The following is a 15,513-nucleotide window of genomic DNA, read 5'->3' on the forward strand; positions in this document are numbered from 1 at the left end:
TGTTTAACAAGCAACATTTTGATCCTAATTTGATTTCCCATCTCAATTGATCTGCAAAGACGTGCACTTGAGTGTTACGGTTTTCATGCCTATTACATTCCTCATAGTAAATCAATAAATTGTTCAAGTTGATACAGTGAACTCTCATGAGCTTGTTATTGTGGCCCTGAGATGAAACCACCACTGTATGCTGACAAAGTCAGACCCTGGAAAAAAATTGTGAAATCATCACGCGTTCATTCCTAACTTCTGCACAATATTTCAAATAACCTTACATACTTTATATTTCACCATTTAAATACCAACATTTTTGAATTAGATAGGTTTTGGAATGTACTGAAAGCTAAGTTATTTCTTGGTCTTACCAATGTGTATGTATTTTACATTGAATTCATGTTATTAATTTTGACAGGATTTTATGGGAAGTTGCTGCTTAGTGTAAATATATAGAAGAATTGAAGGTCCTAGCTTTGTAGACAAGGGATTTGAAAACCAAGAAGTTACATGCTTGGCCTAAGGTCAGATCATTGCTTAGTGACAGGACAGGGAGTTACACCCTGATTTCCTGACTTCTTGGCTTAGGCAGTTTTCAGTAAACTGTAAAAGGTCATCAAGTTGCCATACTTGGAAATTATTGATATTATTAAGCACTAAATTTTTATTCTGTTACATGATATGATTCGAGATTATTTAATTCAACTAAATATTATTCAAAATAGATTATAGAGAAAACATATCAGAACAATTATTTTTTCTCAACACATTCATAAGCCATTGCTTTTTTCCCTAAATGGGGTTTACAGGAATTTATCTTTCCCCAAATTATTTGTACCTTTTTTTACCACTGTCGTTTTTCATCCCTCCCACACCTTCTATTGCTCTTTATTTTACCAAGCTATAGAAAGAAGACAGTTAAGTATATTTTAGTGTCCTCTGAAACATTATAGATAAAATAAATGAGCTGCACATGGGAAACAGGACAAGGGAAGAAGATGGGGTATTTACTTAGTGGCACAGACTTTAATATAGAGTGAGATATAGAAAGTTTGGGGGGGCTGGGGAATAGGTAAGACATTGAAAAGAAGAGAAAGGAATTAAATGAAGTTTACGGAATTTACTGTGGCACTGAAAAAGTGAGCATGAACTAATCTTCAAGGTAAAAGTATTTTCTTTTACTGAAGCAGAATTTTATCTCATCTGCTGTCATCAAGTTTGTCTTGCTGCTATGCTCTTCCATACGCAGGCTATGCCTTTCTGCTAATCTCCCCTCATCCCCTGGTGGAAGTTCTCAATAGATCGCCTCTCCATCCAGGTCGTAGCAGTTTCTGCCCACTTTTACCCTTTGCCCCATCAGATTATACATTTAAATACAAGCAGATATTTGTGCTCAAGTTTCTCATTTTATCCCTCACCCGTGTGGTTTGGATTTCTTTATAAAGCTCATCCGAATTACTTGCCAACTACCCAGTTTCCTGGTCGTTGGCTGTGTGTGTGTGTGTGTGTGTGTGTCTACTGGGCACAGACTTGGAAACTTGAACTTTTCAGCTCCGCATCATCATTTCTTTAGTGGATTGAAAAATCTCATTTATCCTGAGAACCTGAAGTTTTGACTGAGAGTTGAGCTTTTCTTTTCCTTGATTTTTAAGAGTGTAGCTCATAGAGCTATTGATTCGATTTAATTTGCGCACAAAAACTGGGGGTGAGAATTTCTTTTCCTCAGGGTGTTTCGCATAAGATTAGGGATTCAAACCATAGCTATGTTTTTTCTCTTTCATGAAGAATTACATTTAGTTATGTTAGTGAGGTACTGTAAGGGAAAGAAATGTCCCAATTTCAGATGAGGGTAAGTAGAAAGTCTTTTCATTTATAATAATAAGGTACACTGTCAAATATAGAGTTTGAAATAAACATAATGCCCAGAAGCATCACAATGATTTTTTCCCCTCCATTAAAAATGGTAGCCTTTTAAAAAAACAAGTTTAAGGAAAATTAGAATCAATAATTGTGCATCACAATGATTTTTTCCCCTCCATTAAAAATGGTAGCCTTTTAAAAAAACAAGTTTAAGAATCAATAATTGAGGCGAGAGCACAGAGCCAGCAAATATGTTTAAATAAAACCCTCTGATGCAATACTTTCTTTAAAAAAATACAATTAGGCCTTTGTATTTTTTTAACAAAACCTCATGTTTTACAACATCACTGGTTCTGTAATAAAATCTATTTAAAACAGAGAGACATGGTCAGCTTTATTAAGTTAGATTTTCTGAAAGAACGTTATAATTTCCTCAAGTCTATGAATAGTTGAAGCAAATTAAATAAAGCTAGTTTTATAACTATTTTTATACATTCCTGTAGAATTGTAATTGTCTCATTTTTTTCCCTCAAAAATCTAATATGTTACCTCTTAAATCTGGAAAAATAAAAACAGAAAAAGGATCAAGTATGTTTATTAAAAAAACATTCCTGTTTGGTACCCTGATTTAGCAACCTCCCTTTTTCTATATGAGAATAGCACCGATAATCTTCAGATCAGGAAACAAAGCGAAGGACTTTAAGTGACTTGCCTGAGGCCTAATGCTGAGATTAAAAATCAGAAGTTTCTGATTATACACATCCATCCATTGGGCCAAATAATTGGTTTTGCTTGACTTTCAAATACCCCCTAAATATTTGAATGTAAAGCAATAAATGTGTTTCTCTTGCCATTTTTGAATGCTCGCACACAAATGGATATAATAAAAAGAATCATGTTGTTCCATGTGAATTCCATTTATATTTTTTTCTGATAATGAGCAGACCATTTGAACCAAGGTGAGTACATTAAAAGGTCTAATAAAGAAGAGAATAGATTTCTAAACAGAATAATGGACTTTTAAGTGAGCCTACAATAAATAACATCTACAGATGTGGTTGCTAGAAAATTAGTTTTGCATAACTCACCAATATACGTTTCCCCCAGATGTTATCTGTTACATGAAAATTAACTTAAGTTAGTTATACTGTTCATTATGTGCACATTGCATTAGTGTTATTTAAGATGGTTTACAGTCTGAGCTTTGGTTGAATTGTGCTATGGTATTTAAAGAATATCAAGTAAATGGCTTTTTTGGCATAATTTAATACTCATAAATACAAAATTTTATCACCAAACATCATGTAGCTTTAAAAAAATTCAAGATCTTTACTTACATGCCAGATGAAATCACTAGAAAGCTTTTTAAAATTTGCATATTGAATATGAAATGGACATCTACCATGGGAATAAATGCTAAGAATTTTGAACTCTCCTGGAACTAAGTTAAGGGTCAATCTGGGTCTAAAAACATGTTTATAGGAATTGACTCTGCTTCCAGCTCTTACTGTGTCTGAGAAATAGTATAGAGATTTTATCTAAAATTGTATAACTTCATGCTTTATTTTTCTACTTTATATGTTAACATTATCTATGGTATTACCTCTAGCTTATTTTTCTTTAAACATGATTTTTTGGAGAAAGTGTAGGTGATTTGTAGGTAGTGTTTGTAACCACCGAAATCTATAATTAAGGTGGTAATTATTAAATTATTAAAACCTATCATTAAATTATTCAAGATTTTTATAATGCAGTTGAGATTACAACTTTCCACTATTTTGAATGGCAGAAGGCAAGATAAATCTGTTCAACCCTTTTTGAGCCACAAGCACACAGACAAAAATAATGGTTTGATTTGAAAAGACATTTGTTTGGAATTGTCAGATGATGACTTCATATGTAAATCAGAACTTACTAAAAAATGTCAAGGTTTCAAAAAGCAAATTTTATTGCAAACTTTCCCCACTATTAACTAAGGGGAAAAAAAACACAAAAATTCCTGTAATGTCTTAACTATTTTCCCCCCTTGAAGAAAGGCATTACACATTTGCAAGTCTAATTAAGAAGTACTTGTGTGGTTCTGGAAATTTTTAACAAAAAATTGTAACCCATTTCCCACAATATACTGCACATAGTATAACAACATATGAATGCCACCTGCAAAATGCAATAAACTCTGGTAATGTCATACTGAGGCCATAAATTTAAAATGAAAAGAGGAAATTCAAAAGCTAAGATTATCAGAGAAACTAATTAATCCGTCTCTGAAGTATTTTTCTTTTGTGTTAGGGCCATTACAAACTTTTTGATATACCCTGTTAAAGTAGAATATCAATTCTGCTATGAGAGTCCTCCTCCCACTTTACATTTTTGACTTGGAAATAAATTTGCAAATGCAGCGCATTAATTTTCTTTCCTATGCTTAATATGCAGTATTTACATTTTGAAAAGGTTCAAAATGTTGCCAGGCTTCTGCAGGGTATGAATAGACATCTAATAGCAACTTCTATTTTTATCTAGAGCATACTGGTAGTTTGAACATTTATAACTTAATAGAGCTTTGAGACCGTCAGATCCACACATGCTAATCACCTAAACAGTGAACGGTAACTCAGTACAAGTTAGAACAGGAAATGAAGACTACCCATTCCAGCTGAATCTGAAAGGAGGAATTTAAATTGGCAGGCCACAGCAAACCAATTTGCAATCTGGCTAGGGCACTCCAGTTAACGCCTTGTGCCCATTTTTTATTTATATAACTTGATTTGATCTTGTTTAACTTGGGCTTGAAATAATAATTTTTAAGAAGTTAGATAATTAAAGAAACTCATTCTGGAGTATTTTAGATATCTTTAGTATTTCGAAGTGTACTTCTGCTTAAGGCCGATATTATAATTTTACAAGAAATCTGAGTACTCCTATCTTAATGACCTCAGACAATAAAATCCTCTTTAATGAATCTGAAAAGGAGTACCATCTTGTAGGGTAAATGCAATTTAAAAGGAAAAGATGTTTTGATCCGGCTCTGGTGCAAATATTTCCTGAGGGATAGAACCATTCTTCAGATACCCAGATAGTTTCTAAAGATGCAATAATCTGGATAATAGATCACTGAATTATAGGCTTTAGACTTGCCTCTATTCCTAATTATGTGATGCTAAGAAAATCCCTGGGCCTCAGTTTATTTATCTATAAAAGGAAGATAATGATAATTGCTACCTGGCTCCTACATCGAATTGTTTCAAGCACAAACTAGATAATGTGAACACTTGCCTCTATTCCTAATTATGTGATGCTAAGAAAATCCCTGGGCCTCAGTTTATTTATCTGTAAAAGGAGGATAATGATAATTGCTACCTGGCTCCTACATCGAATTGTTTCAAGCACAAACTAGATAATGTGAATGAAAATGCTGGGAGTTCTTTAAAGGGAAGGTATTATTAAACTTCAAGGTGTATTATTATTATTATTTATAATTATTGTTATTTTTGAAAGGATCATCTTTCTAATGATATCATTGAAAGACAGGCTAGAGTAGCCATATTGGGGACATCGGTCCATGCTATTTCTACATTACTGTTAACATTGCCCAAGCAGCTCAGTTAACTCTGAAGAATTTAATGAGGACATGCTGTCACCCTGTTTCCATAAAGTGACAGTCTCTAAAATATCAAACATATATCCAATACACCTTATTTGAAGAGTTCCTTGGACCCAAACAACTTCTCTTTTGAGACCCAAATAACATGGGTGGTTATGTGGAGGATTAAAGCAAGTCACCTATTTAGAAAAGGAGAGTGTTTACACCTAATTTTCAAATTAAAAAATCTGCCTCTCCCCCACCCCCACCCAAATTATCACTCTCTTTCTCTTTTGTTTTTCAGCGTCAAATGTGGCCTGAGGTTGCCCAGATTGCAGTCATGTAAAAAACATTCCCTTTAACAAATTTTGTCAAAAGTAAAGAGTAAGAGCACACAGGGCAAACTTACAACATGTCTTTCTTGTGAAAATGAAATACCAGAGTTCCTGAAATTACTAAATTCAGTATTGTACTTTTGATTGTGAGATTGACTTTATCATGCAACTTCCTCAGGGTGAGAGATAAAAAAGTATGGTTACATTATAAATAGTTAGAAAATACCTAATGCTTTTCAAAAATATTTTTTTAGAAGCCACTTAGAGTATATTTGTTTTGCTTACTGGCTTATGTCCTAAAAGGCATGTCTTTGAATTCAGTCTAAAATATTTCAAAGAGTTCTAATCATAGATAAATTTTTGTTTGGTTTCATCTAGGAGTTCTACTTAAATTTGAGGTTTTTAATATTTAAAATTGAGGAAATATTCCAAATTATCGCTTTTTAAATGATTTGAAATTAAATATGAATATCTGTCAATTAGTCAGTATAATAAAGATGAGTTATACAGTTATCTTGGTGGAAAGCCTGTTTTCACCTATCGAATATAAATTTAAAAATTTGATTTCACATATGTTGCATTTTTGTTTCATTTTATGATAGTTTATAGGATGATGAAGCTATCTCCTGGCTTTCGTATTTGAGAATACTCTTTATGAACAAGTACCTATAATTTGCAGGAATTATATGACAATAAATTATAATGGTTAGAACAGAAACTACAATGGAAGAACCCTAGATGCTTGTTTCTAGTCTTTCTTTTTTCATGGACTTCCTGTTACTTTGACAGTTTAAACTACCTGAATGGAGGTCAAACTATTTGGATAAAGCTATACATGCAATTTACTTGACTTCAAAGCATAATGATTGAACTGCACTTCAGTCCTGGAGTCGTCAGTTGAAAGTGGAAGGCAGAGGGGGAGGGCACTTGTTAAAACTATATTGAAACTGATTTCATTTAGAAATATAAAGTTTTGGGGGCTAAATTTTAGAATGTTTGTAAAGTGCTATGAAATCCTTAGAGAAGTCATTGTAATATTATTATTCATGACCCCTTAGACCCAAGATGTCTATTTTAAGTAATCTGACATTAAAAATGTGCTGACAAATATAGATTTAAAAAACAGCACAGGAAGTTGTAAATCAGTTGGTAACCCTTAGCATCAAGGAAATGAGAGGCCACGAAAATGTAGTCATTTACTTTAGGCAGCCTCAACCTTAATTTTTAAATAAAGAAAATTTGCAGAAGGCATGATGTTTACGTTTTGGATATTTTATTCATAGTTTGTGTCTTTCCTTTTCCTCCAGTAGGTTCATAAATTATTACCAGGAAACATCTTGTCACAGTTATAAATATTTTCCTCTCTGCTTAGCTCCCTCTAGCCCCCACCTTTTTTTTTTTCTTTTTTAATCGCCGTCACAGTTATAAATATTTTCCTCTCTGCTTAGCTCCCTCTAGCCCCCACCTTTTTTTTTTTTCTTTTTTAATCGCCACTAATTCTTCAACTGTATTAGGTGCTCTTTGGTCACAAGGGAAGGATTTTCCTGCTTTGCAGGAAACTGTTGCAATTACTCTTATGTGTTTGGCATTCTAGAAACAGGGCTCTTTCAGGAACACCCAAGCCCTTCCTCCTATGCGGGAGCCCTTTATTCTATATACAGCGCGTGTCATTCTTTCAATGACATAAAGTGTCATATCTTTCCTTGTAAGGAGCAGGTCTATGTACTCTAAAGTTCTGGGGTTTTTCATCGAATCTGAAATCTTAGAAACTGACAACAAAAGTGACTTTGTGAACGATGGTGTATATGGCAATAGATATTCTCAAAAAAGACCTTTCATTTATAGTCTGTAATACATGCTAGTTTAGTTAACGACAAACTGAAATAATAGCAGCTCTGAAAATTTTAGGTGGTATCTTTGTTCCAGATTTGAATGTTTTAGAAATCTGGATTTTTTTTTTCCTTAAACGTGTACTCAGAGTCCTGGATTGGCTCTGCTGCTCAGTAGAGTATGTCTGAGATGTGGTTTCTCCCTTAGTAAATTTAGGGGGTTTGACTAGGTCATCTCTAATCCGGTTACAGACATGACATCCTATGTTACTAAATTTCAAGTGGCTTTTTCTCTATTTATACAAGACTCAAAGTCACCCTCCTGTGCAGATTCCCAGACTCAGTATTTTTCTGTCATGATGTAGAAGAATATTTGTACTCCATACTCAGGGCTTACTGGCATCTTAGGTAGGCTGAAGCTTGTCCGTTTATTTCCACTTAATTATTTTCCCCGAACCTGCTCCTCCTCCATTTTCTTTGTCTTTCAGTGACATCACCAGCCTCTTCAGCACCGGATGTAAAGCTTTGTGGTTGTTTTCAGTTACTCTCTCTCCCTTGTCCTAACATTAAATCAGTCACACAACTCCCTGGGGGCGCCTCTGTGATGTCTGTCACACCTGCCCCTCCTTCATGACAATGCCCATCTTGTAGCCTTCAAATCAAGTTCTTGCCTTCACAGATCTGGAGCTCCAGCCATACTGAACGATCTTTCCTGATATGCACAGTGCCTGGAACACAGTGGCTGCTCCATGAACATTTGTTACATGCAAGAAAGGAAAGAAAAGCATGGATGAAGCTGTTTTCCCTGCCCCATCCTGCCTGTGCTGCTTCCTCTGCTAGGAGGGCTTTCCTCCCTCACCCTTGCCAGTCCATATTCCATCTGGCTTTCCAGGCCAGCTCACTCACCCCAGTGACATTTTTCCTGATCTTTCTTGTGCTCTCAGAGGGTCTTTCTTGCTTCTTCTTCACTGTTCTTGTCACATTGACCTTGAATTACAGCCATGTGTGAGCGATCTCTGACCACTTTGTGGAAATAATTGAGGGCAGGGGGCATGTCTTATTCACCTTGAAGGTCCTTAGCTCAGGTCCTTGTACACAGGGAGGCGTTCATTTGATGTTGAGTATTCCATTAGTATTTGAGTATTTCACTTAAAAATTTTCAGGGCTGCCTAGTCTGTTTGATCAGCTACACTTCAGTTTAAAAAGTGCACCAGGAAAAACAATGCCGCTTGGAGGAGCAAACCCAGTGCATGTATTATTGTAGCAGTGCCATACGTGTATTACTTTGCTATCGGTGGAGTCCTAGAGTAGATTAACATAACGGCAAACCACCAAACAGATTCTTACTGGTGTGATCGCATTGATAGTTGATTTTAACTGACTGATCATTAAACCGATGGATAAAGTGAGCGATAGTTATTTTATAGACACAGTGTGGTTTAAAATTATAAAGAGTTCCCCAGAGATATCACTCCCCAGATCTAGCTTCCAATGGAAGTTACATCAGAAAATCTCTAGGGGGTCCGCCAAGTTGCCCGACTCTAGGGACCATGATTCACATCCCTTTTCATGGCCCCCTGGCCGCTGACCCCCAAAACAATGTGAATGATACTTGCTGAGGAGAAGCTCTAAGGGCAGTGCTGGCCCCTGTCCAGGAAAATAAACTGTGATGATGGAAAAAAAAGCAGCTCTCATTTATTGAGAACTTACTTTGTGCTTGGTATTGGGCTAGTTAGAAAGCAATATATTATCAACATTACGTGCTTCAAGTCATACTACATTGTGAGGAGAAGTCTTACTGACCTCATTTTTCAGATGAAGAACCTAAACCTCAAAGAGATTAAGTAACTCAGTCAAGGTCACACGACTAGAAAATGGTAGTTTTCCATCAGAACTTGAACCCAGATATTTGACTCCAAAGTTCATGCTTCTAGTCCTTAGGGGCAAGTGGAACCCCACTAGGTCTATAGATCCCCAAAAATATTTATCTCCAGTTTATAGGTGAGGAAATAGAGGTTCAGAAAAGTAAAATGATACATGCACACTAAGGATCTGAAAACAAATTCTCAGGTAATTTCAGAAAGAGAATTTGTTCACTGGTTCCTCATAGAACCAGCATTACAGTGCATTGTTCCAAATAAATCAACAAAAGTAAAGCATGGAAGATTGCATTTTTAAAAAAGATGTCAAGGTATAAAAAGCATTCGGTTTGTAAAGAAATCTGAGAACATGCTTAATTCATTTGTGTGAATAGGAAAGCATAGCAGCATCAGTCTGCTTTTGGTGAATAAAACTGCATGTTCCTGCTCAAATAGCAATTTTTCCTATTTGTTGTAATTGTAATTACTGTTTTCATTGGAATCACAGTTTTCTCTAGGAACAAGCATGCAGAAAAAAACAACCAATAACCTAGACAGTTTAAAAAACACATTGAGAAATGGGTATGGTTGTGTGAACAAATCTCTTGCGATTATTCTTCCACTCTCTGCTGCAATGTGCTTTAAATCCATTTCCATATTTTTAATTAACACTTAGTTCCAAAAAACTTTCTGGAGACCATTTAAATCATAAATGGGGGAAAAACAAATTTACTTTATCAGAAAATTGACTATAGACTATTTTGGTGACTTTTATTATTTTTACATATTAATGATTAAAATTAAATATATCCTGATTACTCAGGACAGAAGACAGAGAAATAATTTTCATGGCTGATATAATTTTAAAGTCAAACCTGGGTGCGTAAGATATTACTTCTGTTGTGGATGAGTTTCATTGTCCATCCTGCAGCTCATACCTGATCAGATCCATCCATTTCATAAAAGCAATTAAGGACAGAAGACAGAGAAATAATTTTCATGGCTGATATAATTTTAAAGTCAAACCTGGGTGCATAAGATATTAGTTCTGTTGTGGATGAGTTTCATTGTCCATCCTGCAGCTCATACCTGATCAGATCCATCCATTTCATAAAAGCAATTATATAGCTGTACGAAGTTACTCTTTTAATAGAGACCCAATGGTAGGCTGGCTTTGTCTCAACAGTTGTCATATAGGGACTCTAGTGCCGCTTCTGTCCTATGGATTTTAGTTGCTGTTTTCTTGGTTTGAATCATTCATTTCTTTGAGTGGGAAACAGAGAAGGCGATGCTACTGCACAAATATTATTTTAAAATTCTAGCACTAAAAAGGCTATATCATCTGCTGTGTCAAAACACTGTCATGTCAGAAATAAAAGGCATAACATAAGGATGCCTGTTCACCCACGGTCCCATGACAAAGGGCCACTGTTTCCTCATCTAGAAAATGGGGATGACAATGGTTACTGAGTGGGTTTTGTGAGGATAAATCAGTATGTGTAAAACACAAAGTGTCTGGCATGTAGATGTAGGAAGAGTTTGAAAGAGTGAGTTTTTGGGTTTTTTTTAAGATTTTTATGCCGCATATTTTTGTCTACGACAATGCTAAACAAAGCTGTCTGAGGGTAGGGACTTTTATTTTTTTCCACATTTCACTTCCTGGCAGGTGGCTGATAAACAGTGGGAAAGTAATAAATATTTACTGAATAATTAAATGTAGAAAATCATGTGGTCTCATATGGTCACTATATCATTATTTTCTTCCCCTGCTGTATAGTCTCTTGACATACAGGGTGCCAAATTTTAGGATTTTTTTTCCATATCCCTGCTGCCCCTCCCCCACCTCCCTCCATCACCAAATGACCTATGACTCTGGCTGCTCCTCATCTGAGTGTCCAACATTGCTCCTTACTTTTTCATATTCATCCTCTACCAATGGTTAGAGTTTTCCAAAGGTTGTCCATGCTAGATGGAGTTAGGCACAATGAATAGATTGCAGCAGTAAGACTGGAATATCAGGATGAGTGTAGCCTGTTCCCTGGTCAGGGAATTATTCAGGCCAGGAAAACCCTTGAAGGGTCTTTTTGGTTTTCACACTTGTATGGACACAGCTTCAGTAGGGGTTGCTAATGAAGCTAGCGAATCTGGCCCAGCATGTTAATTTACTCAATTCAAGGAAATTCCTTGTATTTATAAATGAACTCTGTCCATTAGGCAACCAATGTTTAGATAAGAAAATCAGAAAACAGCACCTCTGCAATACAGTGCTTCAACAGATTGTAATATCAGTCACTCTAGCAAAGCTGACATCATTTAAGTAATCAAAAACAAGCAAGGACAATGAGCTACTGTTTCAAAATTCTTCTGCTAGAAATAAGAAACCAAGGCTAAATATATTCAAATAATAAAGGTATATTGCAAAACTAAGCCATAGCATCAATTGGGTTAATCTAATTATACAATCTGTGATTAAACCTTAACATTTTTCAGACTGCTAGTATCACTGGAAACATCAGCCACCTGATAATCATCATTGCCCCAGGAGATGAAGGTTTTACCTTTGAAGGCTCTGGTGTTCAAGGCATGTTTTGAAGAACAGACTATCAAAATGTTATGAAAAAACATATCCTATTTCTTTAGTTTCTATTTATATTAAAAGCATTTTTATTTTCATCCTGCTCAACAATGATGTGTAAATACTAAGAAATGACTGGGAAAATAGTATTATTACACTAATTCTTTATTCTAAAAAAAATACCAGTTTCCTTACAGTTTGTTTTGTAATAATTGGTTGATTTATTTACTTATTGGTGAATAATTTTAGTTTAGTTTTACACAGCAATACAACATTGTAACTGATTTATTCTTTTATCAGATTGATTTTTCTATTTGTAGATCATAAGACATTTTGTTATTTTAACAAGATTTTTTAAAAAAGCATTTGCTGTTATATCTCTGAACTTCACCATCTCACTACATCTGTCAGATTTAATCACCTACAGAACTACCTTATAAAGATTACCTTATCAGAAAAAGTGTCATCTCGTGAGCTTAGGTGTGAGAATTGCAAAATGAAGCTGAGCTACACTAACAACTGCTGTGCTAATTTATTGTAAATTATGATTTTTTTGTTTGTACAGATAAGACATGAGAAGTGTTTCTATTTAAATTCATTTCCTATTATTTCAACATAAATACCAAACAGCTTGACCAAAAAAAAAAAAAAAAAGTGAGAACATAGAATATTCTTTAAATAGGTTCTAGTGACAGTGGAATTTATTTTCTAAGCTATCGGTACCAGTCATGTTACACTGTTCTAGGTACAGAATCAGACAGCACAATTAAGACAAAACATGGATGTTTAGCATGCTAGCTGGAAATTGCTGATAGTCATGTGAGAGTGATGATTTACAGGATATGAACTGGAAATAATAGCATAGCAAGCTGGTCTGCAACGAAGCTTTAATTCACTGGGCTGACACTGTAAACTCATAAACGGTCGACCTCTGGAAATTGCTGATAGTCATGTGAGAGTGATGATTTACAGGATATGAACTGGAAATAATAGAATAGCAAGCTGGTCTGCAACGAAGCTTTAATTCACTGGGCTGACACTGTAAACTCATAAACGGTCGACCTAGCACCAGCCATGATAGATTATAGCCTTTCAGAACACATAAGCAGGTCCCTTTCATGAATATCCTGGGAGCTGTAGTTCAGATGACCCTGTAAAAACAACTGCAATGGTTTTAACCAAGCTGGTTCTCTAAGAAGTGTAAAAATTATGATGAGTCATTATATTTTTAAAATTCAGAACTAGGTGGCAATGAATCACATGAAGTTATCACCTTTAAGAGAGCATAAATTGGGTCCTTTGAAGCACCATGAGTCTCAATGCATTTTTAACAAGATGAACCTCTTATATAAACAAGATTTTTTTATTATTATATTTATTGTTATTATTATTAAAACTAGAGTGAAATTTAGTGCTCATAAAAGTGAAGGGCTAATGTGGCTGGCCTGAGCCAGAAATAGTACAGGCTGTATTTTGTAGACTCCTTTATGTAGCTCTGCCAATATATTTTGACCTATTCTTGTTCTTATGAATCAATGCCAAACTTGGGAATTTGTTTGATCCTTAAAAAATGTATTAGTGGATAGGGCATGTAGTAAGAGGCCCTCAAATCTATCTTGGTTTTTAAACCAATCTGGGATTTGAACTCTAATCTCAGAGTACCAGTTGTAGGTCAACCCAACTGTTTCATCCCTACCTTTTTAAAAAAACACTTGGGGTCTTCAAAAGAAAAGGGATTTGAAATACCATTTAAGAAAAAAGTGAAAAAACATTTTGCTGGATTTGCTCTGACCCTGTGCTAGTAAGCTTTATGTTGTACCAGATCACATGTTTAACAGAAGTCTTGCCTTTTATGTAAAATTTAGATTTCAGTTCGGTTCAATTGATCTGGGTACATAGCATGTGCTAGACACATTATAGGCAGGATTCCTGCCCTCACAAGGGTTATGGTCTGAAGGTGGAGTTAGAGGCAAGGGACACAAATGCACGTACAGCCAATCATACTAGTACGTGAAAATGGCTACAACTGGGCTAAGAAAGAGACTGTCAGGTAAATCACCCTTTATTTAGCCAATGACTGAATAATGTCCCAGTTAGGGATCAGCCAGATGAGGAGGAGAGCAAGGAAGGGAAGGGTATGGTAGTAGACAGACACCACTGTCATCTAGTTACTCCTCATAATAATCATCCAAATCCACAGGAATAAGTGGCATTACAGGACATGGAATATAAAAACATGTCAAAATAAACATGAAGAATTTGAGCATAATTGTTAATTCTGATAAATATTTCTTTGATTATAAAGTAGAACAGAAGAAATACTGTTATTGGTCAACAGTTATCTTTACTTAGAAGGATACAGACCTCTGGTCACAGATTATGGAAAACATATTTAATAGCTAAATATAAAAAATCCATATATTAATAACTACTGACATTTATATAGTCCTTTCTTCCTAAAGCTTTTGACAAATATTACTGACTATATGCACTCAGGAATAGCACTAAAATGCTGCTACCCTTTCAAAGGACTAGACATTAATCCAAGAAAAAAGTAGCAAATGGTCGATGTATGTAAAATATAGGTGTGCATTTGGAATTGAAAACTCATAGTGTTTCACCTCCCTCCCAGTGTGTTTGTCATGTTTTATTAGAATTCTTTTGAATTATTGTCTTATTTAATTACTAAGATCCCTATGGTGTTTGTATTTTTTCTTAGATGGGGCCTGAGCTGGTTTATGACTGCAGTGGGGCCGTGAATAAGTACCAGGGCTGGTGATGCCTCTTTTCTGAGGACAGCAGCTTGGCTCTTTAGCACCTCCTAGCGTGAGGAAGGCTGATATGCCAGCACAACACAGGAGTGTCATCTACTGAAGGACTAGTTCTATTTCTTCACAAGCCAAGATGGTTCTTAGTTTTCTGAGAAACACCATCTGGCTCGAACAAGTTTCGTTTATGAAATGCTAGATCAAATGAGTTGTTGCTGGGCTGCTGGATGACACTGATTAAAAGGATGCTATGTTTGTCATACTTGCTTGAACAGAGTATAAATTACATGGCAATAATCATTTTTAAAGGCCAGAAAACATAAAATGTTTAATGTACACTCTTAAGAGCCCTTACTGTAAAATATTAATTATTTTATTGCATTCTCAAAGTATAATTGGCAATGACAGAAATATAAATTAAGGTTCTTTACATTTCCTGTAATGATGTTATAATTTGGAAATTTCAATTCAGGGCTTATTCCGAATCACTTGCTTTAAATTTTAACATTCCCCCTGCCTGCCACTAAAAATTCCATGTATCTTTAAAAATTAAACTCTCAGCAATTCCTTAAAGCTTTCATTTTTTTTCCCAGAAAACAAGAAACTCTACATTTTTAAAACTCTCATGTGTACAGTCATTTTCACCTTTACTGAGCATGCAGTACAAACCAAGTACTGTCCTAGGCTGTGAGGACTCAGAGCCAAACAAGACA

General features: G+C 35.2%; 1 protein-coding gene across 3 annotated transcripts in view; it reads right to left on the bottom strand.

Moving 5' to 3' along the window:
- LOC103586234 (chromosome unknown open reading frame, human C10orf107) overlaps nt 1-15,513 on the bottom strand; it is a 121,689-nt gene that overhangs the window by 16,312 nt on the left and 89,864 nt on the right. The gene's annotated exons all lie outside the window — the stretch shown is intronic.

The sequence above is a fragment of the Galeopterus variegatus genome, unplaced genomic scaffold (assembly GCF_000696425.1).
Source record: "Galeopterus variegatus unplaced genomic scaffold, G_variegatus-3.0.2 Scaffold320, whole genome shotgun sequence".
NCBI lineage: Eukaryota > Metazoa > Chordata > Mammalia > Dermoptera > Cynocephalidae > Galeopterus > Galeopterus variegatus.